The 22925-nt window shown below is 38.7% G+C and overlaps 1 protein-coding gene and 1 pseudogene across 4 annotated transcripts in view; both read left to right on the top strand.

The window, feature by feature from the left end:
* B3GALT1 (beta-1,3-galactosyltransferase 1) overlaps positions 1-22925 on the top strand; it is a 540853-nt gene that overhangs the window by 418699 nt on the left and 99229 nt on the right. The window contains exon 1 of one of the 4 annotated variants that reach the window (XM_073882952.1): positions 10161-10220. The exons of the other annotated variants lie outside the window; for them this stretch is intronic. The gene's annotated coding sequence lies outside the window, so the exon portion shown is untranslated. Of the gene's footprint in view, positions 1-10160; positions 10221-22925 lie in introns of those variants that run through there. 4 annotated transcript variants of the gene reach the window in all.
* On the top strand, positions 20750-21779 carry LOC112809499 (microtubule-associated protein RP/EB family member 1 pseudogene; annotated as a pseudogene).

Raw genomic sequence — 22925 nt, 5'->3', positions numbered from 1 at the left:
TTTCAAGATGAAAAGTGGAAACAAAGAACAGCATAATAGGTATTATGTTTGGTAGACCTTTCAAGTTAAGATGAGTTATATTATGTTGTAGAAAAATTTTAAAAATAAAGAGAGCAATACTTTTAACCTTTATGTGTATATTTAAACACTCATAAAACATTTCTACTTTTTATGACAAGAATTTCAAAGTACTTACAGATGAAAATAAAGAAGAATGCTTGATATTAGTCATGTAAAGGCAATGTAAATGTAAAGCATATTGCTTTTATAGTCATGAGGAGACCCATGTGACTTTGTATACCATTTGTGTAGCTTTATTTCCAGAAAGAAATAGTCTGTTTGTTCTTTAATCAACTGCAGGCTTTGTCATTGATGGAGAATAATAGCCACCTTTTAGTTTCTCAGTTAGTGGCTTCTCTAGATCAGGTTTGCCTGAGAGGAAAGTGCATTTCAGTTCTAAGAAATTAACATCTCTTGAACAAAACTCTAAAAAGAAAAAAAAACACTCCAGTTCAGAACCTCACAACATTTGGAAACAGTAAGACTGACACCCTAGTCACATGGCTTTTTGGCACTCACATTTGGGGAGCCACTGTTAGACAGTAGAGTTGTTGAATTTGAGCTAAACAGAACTGAGATGTGTCCTCAGTGACCCAGAAGAGATGGGACAGCTAAATGCAAGCAGCACTGATTGTATTCAGCACCCTCAACTCCCAGGATAAATCTACATGTGAAAACTGGGGTCTAGGGCCATGTTGGAATATCTACCTTCCTAGGCACCCAAGGTCGATTCTGGAAAAGAACCGTATGCCAGGCAGCCCACCAGCATTGATGAACTGTATGCCACCAGCAGCCCACTGCATGTGGAGCATTGGAGAGAGGGACGATTTCATAGAAACTGAGAGCCAAAAATCCAACTAGACACCTGAGTTTGAAACATGAGTGTGAATAGCACTCATTTATGTAAAGAAAAAAGATAGGAAAACTAAGGTAATAGCAAAGGCCATTCACACATGTCCAGACTAGAGGAATACCCAGAGCCACACCCCTCTACAGAAACTGCTAGCAAGTCCCGAGTCCCTCATGGGGGGCTATTGGTCTAAAGCCATGCATGGCTAGGAGGATCATTTACCAGCGGGTGAAACCCAACCATGCAGCCTGCTAAGAAGTAAAATCTGGGCCTAGCTTTGAGGTTTCTGGTCCCTAAGCCACTTGTTTAACCTTCCATTTTCTATGCAGAGTGTTGAGTTCAGACACTAATAATACCTTCGTGAAGCCTTTTTATTTTCTAGGAGTGCCTGTGTCTCCACTGAGCCAGGCTTTTGCAGAGGCTCTGAAATGCACTCTGTCCCCACAGTCTCCACATTTCTCCTCTGCCCTTCCCATGAAAATGTGGGAAAAATTCACTTATCAGGTGGTTTGTCCTGATGCCAAACAACTCACTTGGTAATTGGTTTAATAGGAATAAATCAGCTTATCAATGATTTTGGAAGAGTTATAGCTCTATATTCTAGACATTCTTCACTCAAACTGCTTCCCCACAGACTAATTTGGGGGTCTTAGAGAAGATGAACTCTTCTGGTTGCTAATCTGAGGGGGAAACCCCTCAGATTGCATTTATTTAGCCTCTCTGTTCAGTTTCTGCTGTGATAAACTGGGCTTTGCTAGTTTTGTGCCTGCTTTACACAATAGGGATACTGGAAATAAAATGAAGACTTCAGAACAAAGGCAATAAAGTATCATTATGGTTAATGAAGGAATGATTTGTTTTGAATGCCAGTTGCTTAGAGGCAAGGGTTTTGTAAAAATCAAATAATAAATGGTTACCATATTGGCAGTGTAAATATTCCTCTATTGATCTTCTATGGAAATCAGATTCCAGACAGAAAAATGCCCGACATACTTAAGAATAGATCCTAGAGCAAGAATCTATGATAAAATGTTATCAAGTTCCTAACTTGCTTACATTACATTTTCAGAAGCACCCTGATACTTAGATTTAAGATTTTTCTGCCATAACTTTGATTTCCAGATTCTATAGATTAATAAAATTGAAGAGCACAAGTTTCATGAGCCATAATAATCACAACAAGGCTATAAGGCAGCAGTTCTCATAAGTCTGCACTAGACTCACCTAGAGAGTTTATTTAAGACAGACTCCCAGGACGTAGTCTCTAGAAACTTCAAGTCAGAAGAGCTAAGAAGGCCTACGAATCATCATTCACACTAAATATCCAATGTATTCCTATGCTTGTGGCCCTGATCGTATTTTGGGAAAAACTGCAATAGAATACATCCTGCTTTTGAATCAGATTTCACAGGACTCATATAAGAAAGAGGATAGAAAGTTAAGCGGCTTAAAATAGCTGAAATCAGAGCTGAGATCAAGCCTCCGATCCAGAATACAGTGCCAAAAGGGAGGTAAAGGATAAAAAGGAATTATATATAGCCGGGCCACTCACCTTGCTCCCCTTTACCTGATCCACACCAAGTCCACATCTTATGAGACAACCCAGAGCTAATCCCCCGCAGTCTTTAATGCACCCACTGAGTTCAACACTCCCTGCATCTCAGGAATAAAGGAACATTTTAGGAAGCAACACTGCAGTTACAAAGACTGGGGCTACTCGGTACAAAAAAAGAAAAAAATTAAAAGGTAAAAATGTCAATCACGCAAATGTATTTTCTGCCCTACTAATTATTTTAAAACATCTGGATAGCATACTTAGTCTACAGTTCATCCAGATGTTTCGGCTTTGTCTACAGAGCCATGCACTGCATTCAAGCCTCTGTTTTGATGTGCATTTCCATGCTTGAACAGTCAGTGTCTGATGAGTGTGTCGAGTGTGTTGTGGGGTGGAGGGTGAAGATATAGCCTGGAGGCAGGCACAGACAGTCCCCAATTTCAAATAGATTCTGTTCCAAAGGTTGGTTTGTAACTTAGATGTTCAATATTCAAAGCATAGTTTCCTCTAGAAACCATGGTACATGCATTGGTTAACTGCCCGAGCCAGTTCACAGAAGGCTTTTTAATCCATGGCACAGCTAAAAGCTGGGTCTGGATTAAATCAGCCAACTGAGTTGCCGAGGGAGGACGCCCTCCCCTGAAGCTCTCTGGAAGAGGAGGAGGAGAGGATGGATTTCATCTCTTTCCTACATTCAGGAATGACCCAGTGCTTACAAAGTTCATACCTCCCTCCCGCACCCCCAGCTAAAACTCACATTCCTAAATTCAATTTTTCTGAACTAAATATAGTGAAAAGAAATTTGGACAAATTTGATTAAGTAGATAAATGACCTATAACCCCTTAGCTTTCCAGGAGATATTTGCCTTTTAAAAGACACTGTTTAATTTTTTAAAAAATAAAGCTCTAATTGTGGAAATGGCAATCAGTGTAGCATAATATTAGAACTACATGAACATGAGGGAAATACTCAGCTTCTTTCAGGGAAAGAGAAACTATAGGCAGGCTGGACTTGCCTAGGAATTTTCTCTTAGTCTGTTTCCCAGAATGCCTCTCACATTTATATCAACAATGTTTACTTCTCCACCATCAAATATTCAGATTTTCCAAAGGTTCCACATTATGTTTTGAAGCAGCCAAATAGAGGCAATTAGGCCACCAATGTGTGTGGGGTTGGGGAGAGGCAAAAGGGACAAGCCTTTGAACATATGGGTCATTTCTGAGGTGAGTTCTGCCACTACTGAAAAATGTATTGATCTATGTGGACAAATACCCATGCTGATTGTATATAAATATACTGAGTGCTGATGGCAAATCACATTAATTAACACAGACCAACACTCCTTAGTGATATGCTACGATCAATGCTGTTCTATTATGATATTCATCTCTAATTAATTTGGCTCGGCAGGCTAAAACTGCAGACTGTGTCTACTTGGGATGGAATTTGAAATATGCATTGCCTTGCTTGTGGACTGAACTAGCACATGGCTAAGCTTTGGGAAGCAGAAGTGATTTCACATCACCACTCTCTGTCAATGAGTTTCAACCAGAGAACCTCTGCAGAGGCAAAAAAAAACAACAACCATAATCACTGCAGGAGAATTCCAGAGGTGGAAAGAGAAAGACATAATGTAGATATCCAAGAGAATCTTGGGGCCTGGGTAGAAATCAGCCAGAAGAACCAGCCTATTTACTGGCACCTACTACAGGAGGTAGGCACTCTTTGGTTTCACTCCATTCTCTCTGCAAGAGAGGGAAATACTCTTTCAAATGCCGGGAAGCAATGCACTGAAGCAATATATAGAGCAACATCTCAAGTCCGAATGAGTGGGTTCAAATCCCTTCACTCCCCCACTTATCGACTGTGTTGTTTGGAACAAGTAACTTATTTTCTCAAATAACCCTCTCCTCATCTGTAATATGGGACTAATAATAGTTATCACCCACTGCCTCAGAGGAAGTGGTAAAGAAGAAGACATGCCTTTAAGGGGCCTGGCACTCCATGAACATTCACAAAGTGTAGGCTGTTATTAGGCTGAGGGACATAATTGGCTTTCGTGGCCATTTATTTCAGGGAAATAGTGGGCTATGTGTAATAACATCTTAGTCTACCTATCCAGACAAAAATCACTACCCTATAGGCCAGCTCTACAAGCCTTATGACCCTGGAAGTCTAGAGGGCAAGATATAGTACTGCTCAAAGCTGTCTTTCAGTGACCTCCATTGTATATGTAGCGTGATCATGGCCTGGAAAAGAATGACCAGTTAAGTTCCTGGAAGGATGTGGCCTTCGCCATCATAATTTTAGGACTGGACTGACCATAGTCTGAAAAAGAGAGAAGGGCCCCTTCTTATCCAGGTCTTGTATATACAAAGGGCAGCCTGTGGTTGATTTGATTTGATTTCCTAGTTACTTTGTAACTGAGGGCCAGGTGCATCACTGGGACATCCAGAGTGCACATTATAAAGCCAGGTCATAATTCAGATGAAGGAAGAACGAATTCCCCAGCTCAGGATCGCGGATGTCGGCACAGCGCCCCCCCTCATTATGTGGTACTGTAACTCTTCTGCTAGTTGTCCCTCACTCTAATGAGCACTGAACTCACTCAAAATATACTAAGAGATAGTTTTTATTAAACATGATATCAAGAAAAAGGCTAGGTTCTCTTTTAGCACTGCCGGCAATTACTGAAATATGTGAATTCAAATGGGAACAGAATTATAATAGGTTTTTGCTCTTCTAGTCTTCCCAGGTTCTACCCTCTCTCTTCCTCTCCTTTCCCTCCATTCCCAGGTTTGTCATATAGAGCTGTAATGAGAACATGTAGCAATGTCCCAGGAGCCCCTTTTAGAGAGCCCTTTGATATACAGTCCAGCCCATCCAAGCATATTTAGTCTTGGCTTATAATCACCTATAAGCACCTTCATCTGTCTCATCAGATCATAGTTCCTTACAGTTCGAGATCATGTGTTTTCACCATTTTTTTACCCCCCACCCCACCCCTCCCTACCTCGGCATTGGGCTCTCAGACAGTGATGGGGATACGATGGAAGGAAGGAAGCCCAGGAGGCGGACTCAGCAGTCTGCAAGCTGGTACTTCCTGGTCTTCCTTGAAGACACTCCAGCAGCTCTGGTGAGCCACGCAGCGACCCCACCCTCCTCACTGACTTGGCTGCCTCCACTCCTGGCTCTGTCCTCTGCCCAAACTTCGGCTCCCTCATGTCTTCCGTTGTCTTCTGATCTGTGTTTGGTGCATTTTTCTAATGTCTAACTCTTGGTATGAGTGCCTTCTCTGTGTGTCTCACATTCAGATTTCTCAGGGAGAGGATTTGATTCATTTAATTATTACACAGGGCTCTCACATTGATTTATCTCATGGGCCCCAATCCAGCTGATGGCCAGGCTCAGTCAGCAATGGCCCAGGGTAAGTGTGTTACCTGCACGAAAACATTTCCACCTGAGCAGAGTGTACATAGTCTGTAGAGAGAGAAGCTTTAGGTGTGATAGGACCTCAGGCTTGCAGCACCTTTTCTCCACCAAAGAAGAAGAAGCCCTGCAAAAATGTTTTCTATTTTTTTTTTAAAGATTTTGTTTATTTCTTCGGCAGACAGAGACACAGCGAGAGAGGGAACACAAGCAGGGGGAGAGGGAGAGGGAGAAGCAGGCTTCCCGCGGAGCCGGGAGCCCGATGCGGGGCTCAATCCCAGGACCCTGGGATCATGACCTGAGCCGAAGGCAGATGCTTAGTGACTGAGCCATCCAGGCGCCCCTCAAAAATGTTTTCTAAATAGCCAACTGGCTCTGGGGGCTGGACTTTTGCTTTAGGCATAGCAAATAATAGATCCTTCGAATAGATGAGCACAGCATGTAATATAACTGCTAAATTCCAACATTGTGCAAAACACAAAAGAGAGAATGATTGACTAAAATGCTGTCCCCAATCTCAAGGTGCCCACAGACTAGTAGCAAAAGACAGAATGTACGCTACTAAGAGCAGCATCATATGACAATGGCTAAGAGTATGGGCTTTAGACACCAGCTTATATTATAGTTTGGTTTTGTTTTATTTACTAGCTGCATAACCTTAACTTCCCTGGGCGTTGGTTTCCTTGTTTGTAAAGTACCGCTTTGTACTGAGAAGATAGAGGGAAGGAAAGATGTCCTGGAAATGGGCTCAACAGCCACACCGCCTGGTGCTCTGTGGAGAACTGCAGTGTAGGTGTAGGAATTCTTTACTTGAGGGATGTTATGATACGTAAATCACCTAGCATACTGCCTGGCACACCAAGAGATCTTCCTGAAGAATGGCCGTATATTTTCTAATGCAACCTAAATATTAAAAATGAAAGTATCCCTAAAGTACCATGGAAAGCAACAAGGAGAAAGTGGAAGTCAGAGAAGCCCCGGCCGAGAGCTCTCTTTTTCAGAGCAAGTCGGTGGACCGTGGGGGAAACCCAGGAATACAGGGGCGCCTTCTACAGGCCACGCGGTCCCGAGCTGCTGTGGCTTTTCTCTCCGTCCCGACAGGGACAGGAAGCAACCATGCAGGGGGAAACAGAGGCATGCCACTGCGTGGAGGGACATCGGCAGCCATGTCGGTCATAAGCTACTCTGTTAGCTTGCAAAATGCGTATCCTCTTATAATGAGAGAGTGCCGAATTTCTACTGATTTGCATTGATTTTGTGTTCGTCTAGGCCTATAAGGATGTTATTATAGCTGAGACACCATTTTGAGGGTTTGTTTACTTAAGTTTAACTGCTCCTGGGGAAAGCCTAGTATGAAAAATACATGACTGCGCTCTTGGATTTATTTAGCTCAAGTTTTTCTATCATGGCTGGAGTCCAACCCCAGGTACTGGTTTGAAAGTCTAATTAACAGCCAGGAAGGTCATTAGAGAAGGACTGGAGAGTTCATTTAAGGGTATGGCCATACCTAGTTTACTTCACATGAAAAATTAAACACAAAAGTAATAACCACAAAGATTTGTTTCTGCTACGTGATTGTTTTAGACCAGAGGGGGAAAATTTATACTTGTTTAAGATTCTGATTAAAGTGAAGGATCCCATTTCATACTCAATGAAGAGAACTAATTTTTGACTAGAGGCCGCAATTTGTAATATTAGCATGCCTGGAATTACAATGACAGGGACACTTTTGTGAATCACCGAGAGTATAAGGGCCCTGGGTACGGGAAAGTGAATTGCTCTGATGAATGAGGAAAGCTGGTTATCACAGCAGCAATTGTCCTCAGTAATAATCAGGCCAACCTACTACCTGCAACATGCTGAGCAAGTAGGTAATCAAGGACAGTGTCATGCATAAAAATGACAAGAAGGACCTGCTAAAAATCAGGCCACAACATCACAGTCACCCTTTTTGTTCTGAGATAAAATGAAATGCTGAACATTTTTTTTTAGTTCTTATCCTCTTCTTTTCAGACATAAGGAAAATTATCTTTTATTACCAGATTAATTTTACCTTATGAATTTATTAAGACATAGACTGATCTAAAGACTGGCAGTTGACACTTGCATGCCTCTGGCTTCTCCAGTAGTTTCTTAAGTGACCTAATAAGTCTCTCATTTCTTATCATCGGTGCGTTAGGATGTTTAAGAAATATGTGATGATAATTGAACATTCTACAAAGAGAAGAAAAGGGATAAAGAACGTCATCCATGTCTTTGACACTCATGTTACAGCGTTTATAATATTTTCACTATATATACCATTGTGTGCACTGGAGACAGAGTTTGGGATACAGCATATATGAACCTGGAGTGCAGCACGGGGCTTTAAAAATCAGTATTTTGTGTGCCTACTTGACCTTCAGCTCCCTGCGAGCAGCCTCTCATCAGCAGGGCATTTCTTGGCAGCATTGTTCTAAGACTCTAGATAACTTTTCCAAAGGAAAAAGTAATAGAAAAGAGTGTGCAGTGGTGAAACAGTGGTCACCTAGTGATCGTTTAGCCTGTTTTCAGCCCCCTCTTTGTAATAATGAAAACAAGTTCAAGTTTGAATTTTAGTAGCAGTTTTTTTCTTCTGCAGCAGAAGATAGATTTTCAGATGATGATTCTGGATTAATACAAAGCACCATTTCCCTCAGAATGCTGCCATTAGCAGACCCCTGTTCCCCACCCCCATGCTTCATCCTTGGGGAAATGGCACACGTGAAAAAAGAGTCCATTTATAAATGTTACAAATACAATTTCGGGTTAGACAGGTGTTCCCAGGAAGAAGCATTTCAAGTCTATGGATTCAAAGCATGTCCTTTTCTTTATGTATATATTTATTTTTATTGTATTCATTCTTAGGCTGTTTGCTGATACTCTAAATCAAGGCTTCCCCCCCCCATTTAAATCCACTGCATGTTTAAGGGGAAGCAGAAGTGTGAGAAGAGCAGAGATTGTTTAAAAGAGCTCTTATATGGGGGCGCCTGGATGGCTCAGTCAGTTGAACGTGGGATTCTCAGTTTTGGCTGGGGTCATGATCTCAGTGTGGTGGGATAGAGCCCCGCATCAGTCGCCGCTCAGTGGGGAGTCCACTTGAGATTCTCTCCCTCCCTCCGCCCCTCCCTCTCTCTCTCCCTCTCTCTCTCTCTCTAAATCTTTTTTTAAAAAACAAAGAGAGCTCTGATAGGTTAATGGACCAGGACCTCCTAGATTTGTAACTGGCCAGAGTGAGCAGAACTCGGCTCTTTCCTAAGCCTCCTGCTGCTTTTCTGTTCAGAGATTCAGTCCTTCCAAAGCAGTGGAAAGTACAACATCTGGAAATAGAAATAAGCAATTGAATCTCTCTCATCCCCAACATCTCCATAGGTTAAAAAAAAATCTCTGACTCCTACAATACCAAGACATTTAATCTACACATAGTTAAGAACAGAGTCAAATATTATAGACTCTCACATGTGTTCGATAGCCACATTCTGAGCAATCTGCCTCTTATTCAGCAATGACCCCCCACCCCGCAATGCCGGGGACACAGAGTAGGCACACAATCCATGTTAGTTGGATCAATTCAGAACTTTGAGGAGTGAGGAAGCCCAGATTTGAAAAGGAGATGATCAGATTCTGACCTCTTTTCCCCTTTTCTAGTTAAAAAAAAAAAAATTACATGGAGAAAGGTACATAAAATACATATGTATTGTTTAACAAATAACTTTTTAAAAAGTGAAACCCTCATAACCACCACCTGGTAGTTTTCAACCTCTTTGTTTTGGATTCAAAATGGATTACTTCTATTCCCTATAGTCCTTAGCACAATGACATATCACTTGATAATTAATTGAAATGAAAATAAAACTTAAAAAATATTTGCCTTTTCATGTAAATCTATTAAAACAATACCAGTACTTATCAGTGCATGAAATTCAGATTGCTAGACCAAGAATATGGCATTTCAAAAGAGAACTATTTTTTCCTCTACTCTGATTCCTTTGCAGTTGCAATTCTCTTTTGAGAGAAATCATGCCCATCCCCATAAAAATACTGAGAAGATAACTTCAGAAATTTCAAAAAGAAAGAAAGAAAGAAAGAGAAAGTAGAAAGAAAGAAAGGAAAGAAAGAAGAAAGAAAGAAAGAGAGAGAGAGAGAGAGAGAGAGAAAGAGAGAGAAAGAAAGAAAGAAAGAAAGAAAGAAAGAAAGAAAGAAAGAAAGAAAGAAAGAAAGAAAGAAAGAAAGAAAGAAAGAAAGAGAGAAAGAGTAAGAAAATGGGTCTTCTTCCTCTGGAGCAGACCTCTACTCCTGCCAGTTAGGTAAACCAAATGCCCTAGGAGGTCTTAAGACATTTTTAAAAAAGAAAATGTTTTGTGAATGCAAAGAAAATCTGGACCAAAAAAAAAAAGCCTAATGAAGTGAAAAGGTAAAATTTAAGAAGACAGCTATTTCTTGCTTAATGATTTATTTATGTGCTGATTGATTGAGCTGACACCCCTTCACACTTAGAGTTTGGGATGTGTCCAGGCTCCTTTGTGAAGAAAGAATTCCACCAAATTTTCCCTGAGAGGCTAGAGAAGAATTAAGGCTGAACATTTTATGTGATGGATTTCAGAAGTGGCTCAATTTAGCTAAGTTAAGGTTGAATGAGTGAGAAAACCAATACGATCCCAAAGGCAAAATTCTTTCTTCTGTAAAAACTAATCTTTTGCCAAAAATGCTTGCTTTAGAGCACAAAAAGAACTCTGTTAGAGTTGTGATTTTAAAACAATTGCTATCATTCTTGCCCAGAGGGTGAATTAACCTGAAACTCATCAGCCATGTAGTAAAATTACATGTTAATAAAATGCATTTTTTTTCTTCCTAGTAGTACTGATATATAGTCTATAAGCAACCTCTAGGTTTCATAATAATTAAGCTCTGTTTATGGTTAAAACAATGTAAAACAATAAACACCAACTACCTAGGTTGTATATAGAAAGATACTCGGTATTCTGAAAATGCTGTAAGTGGATAACTGTGCAGACTCTGCCTTGAAATATAAAATAAATGCTGCAAATATTCATGAGAGTAAAGAGTGGGAAACTTGTTTTCTTTCAATATTTAGTTGGCTTTTTTTTTTAGTCAGGATTAGAAGGGCATAAAGGAACAACTTTGATTTAATGAAGTTGTCAATAAAAAAGTAAATAAACACTTTGGAATGTGTGTAACAGCTGCATATATAAAATCAAGCATAGACTGGACAGCATCTATGGAGACAAAAGAGGAGACAAAGTATGGTCTGTTTTTCCTTCTCTGTAGCCCACTCCATGTCCAACAGAGTCATTTTGAGAACTCAAACTATTCAGGTGTGAAAATAGAAGCTAGTGTATTTGTGTTCCAAAATAAAAGACTTTTGAACACTGGAGTCATCTCTAGCCCTTGAAGAAAAGTACTAAATAGTCTTAGGAGGAACAAAGGAAAACGTGAGCTGCAAATATATCCTTGAAGACAAAGAACGCTAGAGCTGCTGAGTTCTCGTAACAGGACCAATACTTTGGGATAAAACTCAGCCAAGAGTAATTTACATGGAAGTATAGGAGATGCTTTGGGAAATGAAATCACTCTATGCTTAAAAGATATGGAATGAAAGAACTCCATTTTTAAATGCTGTGGTAAGAGATACCCTGCATTTATACACACAATTACCCCAGTTTTCAACAGCAAGATTTGTTGCAATGGAAACATTCTCTTTTTTTCGATTTAAGAGCTCCGAATGGTACTGAAGCCTACATTAAACATAAGTGCCCCTTTCCTTTACAAAACTCTCATTTACTCAAGTCGTTGAATTCCAAATAACCTCACTGGGGTACCAGCATTAACCTCCATCATCATATTCATAAATTAACCCTAAAAAGATTACAGTCCTTCAAAGTTGGATTCTCTCTTACAATTATGTGTTATTTACTAAACAGAGTGATTAATAATAGAAGCATATAAGGTGATAGTTGTCTGACAGCCAAGGAAGAAGTGCACATGCAGGTGTAGACATTGCTGATGCATTCTGAGGCCCAAAGACATGACTGGGTTAGTCCCCCCCGCAAATAGTCCTACTTTGTTATTGTTTTATAAATGTCTAACTTAGGTTGGCATAAATACAAAAAAAAGCATTCCTTTTTATTTATGCATCTTGAATACACTTTTATAAATATGTAAAATGAACACATTTTGAGAGTTTAATGAGTTTTATAATTCTATTCCTAGATAAACATACTTTTTGATTAAAAAAAGAAAAATAATTATTTCCTGATTTATTCCAAATTACCTAAAGGGCCCAAAACATAACAGAGCAAATAATGAATGCAAATCAGGAAAGACTCCTCTATATTGCTTTCCTTCAGCTCCAGATTTGTTAGAACATGAGTACATGGAAATAGGGAAAACAAGTAATGGTTTTCTACTCTGGTAGTGCATGCTTGACAAACGCCAAAGAAAGCAAGTCAGGGATATGGTCTTGAGGGCTCTCCCTTTGGGTATTGCTGGCACCCCCTGACTTTGAGTGAACCATCACCAGATAATGTGGAGGCAAGAATCTTGACCCACTTCGGAAAACACTTCCCACTGGAATTTTTAAAGGAATAGGGATCCCATCCAGTTCTGAGGTCATCAGATTTGATTTTATATCCACCTTTGATCACTGTGACTGTGTGAAGTGGCTTACCTAAAAACACAGCCTGGAGACCCAGTGTGACGGTGTGAGCGCGGTTCCTGTCAACAATTAGATTGCCTCATGATTCATGATTCATTACGGAATTAGGATGTGGCTGAGTGTAATTACTGTTGTGTGTGTATGTGTGGCAGATGACAGTTACCCTGAGGGGAAACAGAAGCCCAGGTAGAAAGTTTAATGAGAACGTTCTCTCCTCTTGTTCCGCTTGGAGCTATGGCAAATTTTGTGAGTTCAGAAGGATGTGGGAGCCCTTAGGTATAAGCTCTGTCAAGGTTGGTTGGAACATAAGACATGTTCCTGGAGGGAAAATAGAAATGATCAATAAATCTCTTGTTCTTGATCCAAGGTAATTCAGAATAGCTGTTATTTCTAAACAATTGGATTGATAACTTGAATTTGCCCCTTAGCTAAATGAATGTTATTCTTTTTTATTTGGCTTGCCTCTGTTGTATCAAATAAAAAAATACCAGTTGTATAAGGAGCAAATACATTTTCATCACAATGTACCAGGATACCAAATTTGACTAGACAGTACATACACTTAAAAGTGCTTTAAACTCTAAATTTAAACTCAGATAATATATCTTAGAAAATGCCTTTTTTTCTCTGAATGAAGACAGAACCGATGAATCGTGGACATTGACTCTCTAGTCTAAAACCTATTGTTTACTGAATCCTTGTAGCACTAATAAGTTTATATTATACCTTCTTGATACCTTCCTCATAATCTGGCTAGGGATCTTCCAGGAGCATCCATACTCTGTTGCCATTTATTAACATATTACATGAGAAGTGAATAATACCTTTGTGATCAAGTCGAAGCATACTTCCTTTACCTATCTGCCAGCTCATTTGCTAGCCCCCTTTGCCCCAACAACAGGCAGTGGGGTAAGAGATTATTGAGTAAGATTCTCCTAAACATTCTAAGGTATTTTAAATAACTACCACCCCCCACCACACACACACACATGCACACTCACACCGGCTGGATGCAAAGTGATTTGGCCCCCCTTAGGTTATTAATGCTTTAAAGATCTTTCTACCTACTTGATTTGTATCCGGAGAAGGAAGGTACACATGAGTAGGTCTGACAAAACCTATCAGTGGGAAATTAAAGTTGGAACCAGTGCCAAAGAAGGGATTTGCGATTGGCATAGGGATCATTTAAAATTCAGTGATGTCAGTGCACCAACAGTACATGAGTCTCCTAGTATTACTTCTATTCGTTACTCCTAGGAAATGAGATAAAACTTAGAAATAAAACTTTCTCTAGAAACCTCAGTCATGTAGCAAAATCACAAATATTTGTTAACTTGCAAGGTTGAGGGGAAAAAGCAAGCAATGTAGTTAGACTTATCTGTAATTAAGAAAATTTCATTATAAAGTATCTTCTCAAAAGGAGAATTGTATGAAAAAAGTTTATAAATCTTTACAGCTCTAACTCAGAAGGCATTTGTTAAATATATGAAGAAATTTCTAAACACCGTGGTCGTATATACACTTCATGTTTCCCCACAACCAAAATCTTTCTCTACTCTGAACAGTAGGACTAGGTTTATTTGCATCTAGCTGGAGTTCTTTTTTTTTTTTTTTCTTGAAGAAAAGAAAAGTCATCATGGTCTGAGAAATGGTGGGCAAAAAGACCTCCTGCTTAGTACTTGTGACATTACCTTCCGAAGAAAGCCCGCTCACTAATGTGGCAGATGCACTCCAGATTATATAATAAGAAACAATGATGCAGTTACAAATTCCACTCTGAGCTCTGAGTAGGCGCAGTTATTTTGATGATAGGAACACATTTATTCTCAAAGATATCAGAACATAAATTAAAATATTAGATATTCAAACTGACAGTTGGAAAAACAAGGATTATGCCCAGTATGTCAAGTAGATATTTGCCTCTGACAAGTTCATGAAATGCATCTTTTCTTGGTGTTGTCACCAGCAACTCAACAAGACACCTAAAATTTCCATTTTAAAATGTACTTAACATTGCCTGAAGTACATGAGAGACATTTGGAAATTGCAAAGTTTGACTGTGCTTGGTAGCAGTTGTGGGAATATGCTAACAATAGTCAAGGTGCCTTAAGATCCTGTTTGCTTTTACTAATTTCTTAATTGTAAATTAGAATCTTGCTACCTTTGCTATTTCATTTAGGAAATTATTGCTTAACAGGATGCTAGTCATCTTAAAAAGGTAATATATTTCCAGAATTGCCTTATTTTCTCACTTTTACAAGATTAACTAATACAATAATCTTTTCCCATTGAATCTATCTTTAAGGAGCTAGGTGGCAGTAGAAAGAAAAACATATTTGAAACTGCACCAAATTAGTTGGATTCCTCTGCAGGTACCTGGTACCCATGGACAGGCAGTTCAGCAACTCTGGGGATCCTGGGCCAGTCCCAGTAATGGCAGAGAAGCCTCTGAACTCTGAGACCTTGTAGCTATAACTCTAGCCTACACAAATCCTGGAGCATACAAGATGTGGTTTGCTGCAAAAAATAAGACTGCAGCCAAATCCGAGCCCCTCCACGTGCCTTCCACTCTCATGCGAGGCTAGGTAGACAAGAATCGAGTCTTTTGCTGAATTTCCTAAATCCCTGTGCCTTTTTTGTTTGCTCTTCTGAATTTTCATTTTCATATTTTAAAAATTTATGTACAATAAGATTCACTTTCTGGTTTATGTTTTTATGAGTTTTGGCAAATATAGTCATATAACCACCACCACAATTAAGACATGGAATAGTACCATCATCCTACTCACCAAAAAAATCCATTATGCCACTCCTTTTTAAATTCGCCCCCACCCATCCTTAACAGGGAACAGAACTACTCGGTCTTTATAATTTTCTCATTTCAGGAATACTATATGAATGGAATCATACAGTATATAGTATTTTGAGTCTGTCTTCTTTTGTTTAGCATAATGCATTTGAAATTCATCCAAATGCATTATAGATGATGTGTATCAATATACATTCTTACATTTATCAATTATTTATTCCTTTTTATTGCTGAGTAGTATTTCATTATATGAATGTGCCACAGTTTGTTTATCTATTCCTTAGCTGAGGGACATTGTGTTGTCAACAGATTTGGCCAAATATGGATACTACATTCAGGGGTTAAGAGTTTTTTGTTGTTGTTTTTGTTTGTTTGGGGGTTTTTTTGTTTGTTTGTTTGGGGGGGTTGGTGTTTTTGTTTGTTTGCAAACATGGGTTTTTATTTCATCTGAAATATCTAGAAGTGGAATTGTGGAATTTCTGGATCATATGCTAAGTATATATTTAACTTTGGAAGAAACAGCCAAACTGTTTCCCAGAGTGGCTGTACGATTTTGCACCCCCACCAGCAATGCATGAAAGTTCCAGTGGGTCTATATTCTCCTCTGCACTTGGTATTGTCAGCTGTTTTGTTTGCTTGTTTGTTTTGTTTAGTGTTTATTTTAGCCATTCTAATAGGCATATCGTGATAGCTCATTGTGGGTTTAATTTTCATTTTCTTCAAGACTAATGAGATTGAGTATTCTTTCATATACTTAGCTGCCATTTGTATATCCTCTTCGGCACAGCATCCATTCAAACCTTTTTTTCATTTTTTAATTGGGTTGTTGTTGCATTTTGAGGGTTCTTTAGATATTCTTGATACAAGTCATTTCTCAGATGTGTGGTTTGCAGATAGTTTCTCCCAGAGTGTGGCTGGTCTTTTCATTCTTTTAGCAGTGTCTTTCTCAGAGCAAAATTTATATATATTGGTAAAGTCCAATTTATTACCTTTTTTTCTTTCATGGATCATGCTATTGGTACTAAACTTAAGAAATTTTTGCCTAACCCAAGGCATAAAATCACAAAGATTTTATGTTTACTCTAAAAGGTTTATAGTTTTTTTTAATATCGGTGCCCCCTTTTAATGAGGCCATTAAATACCCTGTGAATTCTGAGTATTGTAAATGGATATAGAAAATTTAAGATATCAGAGGAATTGTTAGCTCCATGAAGTCAAACTCTCCATCTCACAGTGACCTCTGTGCCTTGCCCTAGCCCCACCCGCGTCAGCAGCCAGGTGTTCAATAAACATTCATTAAGAATTGATCAATCTTCTCAGAGAAGTGAACTGATTACTTAACTTCAGTGTAGTGTAGTACAAGAAGGATAGGCTTTGGGGTCAGCTCTGCATTCATATTACAGCTCCACATGACCGGGGGTAGGCATTTTACTTATGTTCTTTGGGCAGGGTTTCCTGACTTAAAAATATGAACTAAGAATGCATTCTGAGGTTCTTTGTGAAGATGAAGTGTGGCACCATGTGAAAGTGTCTTCACAGTGCCTGACATACATTGGGAACTCTGCAAAGGATTATTTTCTCCCTTTTTTCTCTTTCCATCCCATCCTAATATGCACGTGTTTAACAGCCAGGTGACTCCAGTGCTGAATAACTGAAACCTTTACATGCTGTGAATCAATGTCTTCCGTATCTGCTGTCTGAATATATTCTTTCCTGTGTACTTGACTTGTCAGCAAAGATGACTATAACTGTTTCGGGTGGCTGTTTTCAACAGGTTCTCTCCTTAGAACTGCTCTTCTTCTGCACACAGGAGAGGGAATGAAAGGGGCTAGATTGGGATGCGGAGTATGCACAGGGATAATTCTAGAGTGCAGTATTCATGCAGGAGTCCCCCACAAGCGTATTGGAATTTGGTGAGACAGTCTTAATCAGAGCTTGGCAATCGATATGCTGACTAATAATTAAAGACAAACTGGAGAAAAATTGTTCTGCCCATGTTTTCCTTTCAAATTAGCAATAACTTACCCAATGCAAATTATGCTACATTTTATTAATATCTTAAATTTTTATTGAAGTAAAAGGATATTTCTATTTAAACTGGCTCATTAATGAGAACCAAAAAGAGTTTCTAGTCCTAGGCATTAATTGGTACACTGCATAATCATGTTGCTTCATTGACAAGCTGCAAAGTAAACCCCAAATTCCTTAGTTTAGAAGCACAGGCTAGTGAAATATATTGAAGTGTTCTTAAATTGGTCAGAAATTTTGAGAAGTGGCCTGAAAAGAAAATCATGATGATATTTTTTTCTAACAATATTGCTATTAATTAAGCACTTTCTCAATTCCAGGCAGTGTCCTTAAGGCTTCCTGTACATTATCTAATTTAATTCTCTTAACAACCCTGTGAGGTGGGTGTTATTATTCTCCTTATTTTACGAACCAGGAAATTGCAAGTTTAGGTTAGATCCACTGCTAGATCACACTACTAATAAATGACTGCCTCAGAATTTGAACTCAAGTCTATGTAACTGGAAAGCCTTGTTTTTAACTGTTACACATTATCACCTTATCCTGCACGGTTTATAACTTGTAGAAATGCTCTTTAAAACATACAGTCTAAAAAAAAAATGCAGTCTATATTTTAGAGACCTAGTGAATCAGGAATGTTCCTAACTTTTAGATATGCAGCACAAGGCCCTTTGATTAGGTGCATATGTATTTCAGTTCCCAATTACAAGATTAAAGGTCACTCCAGTTTTATGTTTCCTTATTAATCTCCTAAACATTTTAGCACTTTCAAATGCATAACATACCAAGTATGTTACTCTTCTCCAGCTCTTCTAAACATATGCAGCGATACTGATTAAACTTTATAGATACCTGTCAAGAGGTAATTATCATTTAATAGAGCTGTCCAAATGTTTCCTAATTTCCTAAATGCAGAATTTCCCCAGCCAAAAGAAAACACTCCCTTAACCCCTTAGGCAGGGAAGATCTGGAGCCTCTAAATAACTCATCAAAAATTTCTATGTGCTTCTTAGGAAAAGGAAAATATCTTATTCACCATGGTACAATGCATTATTTGAGGAGAGAAACAGTAAATGTTTGTTGTGTTGATGAATGAATGAATGAATGCATCTATCAGCAAATATTAACCCAAATGTTTTTAGGATTGATTAATTAATTAATTAATCAATCTGTTAGCTCTTAGAGCAATAGTTTTGCATACTTAGCATGAATTCTAGAACTGGATAATTTAGAAGCAACTCTTGATACTATACATATTATATTCCAAGGTATAAACACAAATATATCATATATATATATACACATATATATATGTTTGTGTATACATATTTTTAAGGGAAATATTAACATCAAGTTTCCTTTGCCCTAGTTTCCTATGTACTTTTACAATACTAAATTTATAGCTCATGGATATGATTCATGACTGGCATTTTTAAATGGCTTTCTATGAACTAGATCACTCTACAAAGAACCTCATAAAAGATGCATAAAATAATAGAAGTCACAAGCAGCAGACATGTTAGGTTTGGGTCTTCTATAGGCCTAATGATAAGTAAAAGAATGAGAAAGAAATTAACTGTAGCAGAGCAAGACATTGCCTATATAATAGTGGCCAGACCATAAATTCTACCTTACCTTCCCCCGGCTAATGTTACAAAAGTCAGTGAGCACATAATTCTAGGCTCGTTTGGCAGATTTCTTACTCCACATAGGCTACTCAAGTACTATACTTGTGTTTCTGGACAGAATTCTCAGGGCAGCGGAGCCACATTGAATCACATGTATTTTGATCTCTCATCTCTATTTTACATACTTGTTAGCTGGTTCCTAAGTAAAACAATGTGGGAGCAACCATAATCAAGTCTAAGGGGCTATTAATTCCTGCCCATCTACTAATCCAGAGGATACTTTTCTGAATCTAGATGAGGCCCAGCCCCATGCCTGGACATATTGCTAATGAGTTAATTGAATGGTTAAACTGATAGCTGGCTATTCTGAGTGCTCAATTTAAAGATCCACACTTCGGATATTCTAATTGAAATGGTGTCCCACTTTTTAGAAGTATTTGAAAGATTACTCCTTATGCCCAAACTTATAGGACATTTTTCAACCTACTGTTCACTTGTTTATTTGTTGAACTATCATATGGCTGTAAAACAGGTAATGATGTAGTCAGAGAAGGTAATTTCTATTTGGTTCAAGAATGCCATGTTACAATAAACCAACTATGTGACTCAGCATTTTCCAATTCTATAGTAATCATCATTTGAATATTTACTGTTAGTCAGCATCGGAATAAATATGGATTAAGAGACCAAAGCCCCCTACCTTTCTTATAACTTTATCCGGGAAAGCACCTATAGCCCATACCAAAATGAGAATATTACTGAAAACATGTAAGATTGAAGAGCCATTTTCCCCTTCTGTTGTCATTCTAAGAGTTTTATCTTTCTTTTTTTAAGATTTTATTTACTTATTGAGAGAGAGAGAGCAAGCGCAAGCAAGGGAAGAGGCAGAGGCAGAGGGAGAGAGAGAATCTCAAGCAGGCTCCCCACTTAGTGCAGAGCCTTACGCAGGTCTCAATCCCATGACCCTGAGTTCATACCCTGAGCTGAAATCAAGAGCCAGACTCTCAACCAACTGAGCCACCCAGGTGCCGCAGAGTTTTATCTTCCTATACGAACCTGGAGAAACCACTATCCTTTGGATATTGGCTTCTGTAGCTTCTCTGTGTTTATTCTTAAAACTTAAGCTAATGAACTGGATTTTCTTAATTATATTAATAAACTTACTAAAAATCAAACTCACTAACAATCAAAGGAATGCAAATTAAAGTAGTGATGGATATTATCATTTGCCTCTCAGAGCAGAAGCACTAATTTTTAAATAATAATGTTTAATACTAATGAGTTTACTTTAGATAATCATTCCCATGCACAATTTGTAGTAATTTAACCTTCTTTAAAAAGACTGTCTGCCTTTTTACCCAATACTCTGTGTTCTAGAACTGTATAACAAGGAAGATAAATATAGATGCAAACATTTATGAATAAGTAAATTATTAATCTGTTATTTGAAACAAAAATTTTAAGCTAGTTAAATGTTCACATTATGAAATTAAATTTTAATGCATATAAAGATGGCATATTTTTATACGGTAAAAGGTGTGTTTATAAAAAATTATGAAATGCTCATGATGTAATATTATATAAAAACAGAAACTGTAAGGAGTGTAATTACAATATATTTTTGAAAGTATATAGACAAACACACACACACACACATGCATGCACGCACATACACATATACACACAGACCAGGAAATAGGAAGAGAAACGAAAATTGTATGTGCTTATGCTTATGGGAATCAGACTCTAGGGCAAACCACTCAAAACAGTCACAGTGGGGTTGGGTGGTTTGAACAAGATGAAGACGGAACCGAAGCCGGGCACAGGCCATGGACGTGGTCCCGCCGAGAGCTGAAGATGGCAGTAAACGTATATTCAACGTCAGTCACCAGTGATAACCTAAGTCGACATGACATGCTGGCCTGGATCAATGAGTCTCTGCAGCTGAATCTGACAAAGATCGAACAGTTGTGCTCAGGGGCTGCCTACTGACAGTTTATGGACATGCTATTCCCTGGCTCCATTGCCTTGAAGAAAGTGAAATTCCAGGCTAAGCTAGAACATGAATACATCCAGAACTTCAAAATACTACAAGCAGGTTTTAAGAGAATGGGTGTTGACAAAATAATTCCTGTGGACAAATTAGTAAAAGGAAAGTTTCAGGACAATTTTGAATTTGTTCGGTGGTTCAAGAAGTTTTTTGATGCAAACTATGATGGAAAAGACTATGACCCCATAGCTTCCAGACAAGGTCAAGAAACTGCAGTGGCTCCCTCCCTTGTTGCTCCAGCTCTGAACAAACTGAAGAAACCTCTCAGCTCTAGCAGCGCAGCTCCACAGAGGCCCATTGCAACACACAGAACTACTGCAACCCCTAAGGCTGGTCCGGGTGTGGTGTGAAAGAATCCTGGTGTGGCCAATGGCGTTGACGAAGCAGCTGAATTGATGCAACAGGTCAACCTACTGAAAGTTACTGTCGAAGACTTGGAGAAAGTTAGAGATTTCTACTTTGGAAAGCTAAAGAACATTGAATTGATTTGCCAGGAGAATGGGGGAAAACAACCTGGTATTGCAGAGGATCGTGGACATTCTGTATGCCACAGATGAAGGCTTTGTGATACCTGATGAAGGGGGCCCACAGGAGAAACAAGAAGAGTATTAACAGCCTGGACCAGCAGAGCAACATCCGAATTCTTCACTCCAAATCATGTGCTTAACTGTAAAATACCCCTTTTGTTATTGTTAGAGGACTCACTGGTTTCTTTTCATAAGCAAACAGTACCTCTTCTGGCACATTCTGCGTGGAGCACTGGGTGTTATGCACAAACAATGAATCATGGAACACTACATCAAAAACTAATGATGTAATGTATGGTGATTAACATAACAATAAAAAAACCCAGTACCTCTTCTTAAAGTGCACTTTGCAGAAGTTTCAACCCTTTCCCAATGAGTTTGAGTTAGGAGCTTTTACCCTGTAGCAGAGCAGTATTAACATCTAGTTGGATCATCTAGGGAAAAAAGAGGCTGACCATGGGCCTCATCGTGTGGACGCTGATAACACTGATTGCTGGAGAACATGTTTTTACGTGATACACTGAGGTGGAGACTGATTTGAATTTTAAGCTAATCTGAAATCGTGGCAGAGAATGTTTTAATAAATAAATGCCTTAAGAGTATTAAAAAAAAAAGTCATAGTGGTTATTCCTGAACTATGTAGATGATACTCTTTCTTTCCTACACTTTTCTACAGTTTCTGGATTTTCTACAGTGAACTTGCAACACATGAATCAGAAAATAATTTTTTTAATTTTTTTGTTAACATATAATGTATTATTTGTTTCAGGAGTACAGGTCTGTGATTCATCAGTCTTACACAACTCACAGCACTCACCATAGTACATACCCTCCCCAATGTCCATCACCCAGCCACTCCATCCCTCACACCCCCCTCCACTCCAGCAACCCTCGGTTTGTTTCTTGAGATTAAGAGTCTCTTATGGTTTGTCTCCCTCTCTGGTTTCATCTTGTTTCATTTTTCCCTCCTTCCCCTATGATCCTCTGTCTTGATTCTCAAAATCCTCATATCAGTGAGATCATATGATAATTGTCTCTCTCTGATTGACTTATTTTGCTTAACATAATACCCTCTAGTTTGATCCACGTCGTTGCAAATGGCACGATTTCATTTTTATGGTGGCTGCATAATATTCCATTGTGTATATGTATACCACATCTTCTTTATCCATTCATCTGTTGATGGACATCTAGGCTCTTTCCATAGTTTGGCTATTGTGGACATTGCTGCTATAAACATTGGGATGCATGTGCCCCTTCGGAGCCCTACATTTGTATCTTTGGGGTAAATACC

Source organism: Callorhinus ursinus, unplaced genomic scaffold (genome assembly GCF_003265705.2).
Source record: "Callorhinus ursinus isolate GAN/ISIS: 27379988/994484 unplaced genomic scaffold, GSC_fseal_2.0 scaffold2, whole genome shotgun sequence".
Classification (NCBI taxonomy): Eukaryota; Metazoa; Chordata; class Mammalia; order Carnivora; family Otariidae; genus Callorhinus; species Callorhinus ursinus.
The sequence above is the reverse complement of the archived record's forward strand: the minus strand, read 5'-3'. Positions and strand labels throughout refer to the sequence as shown.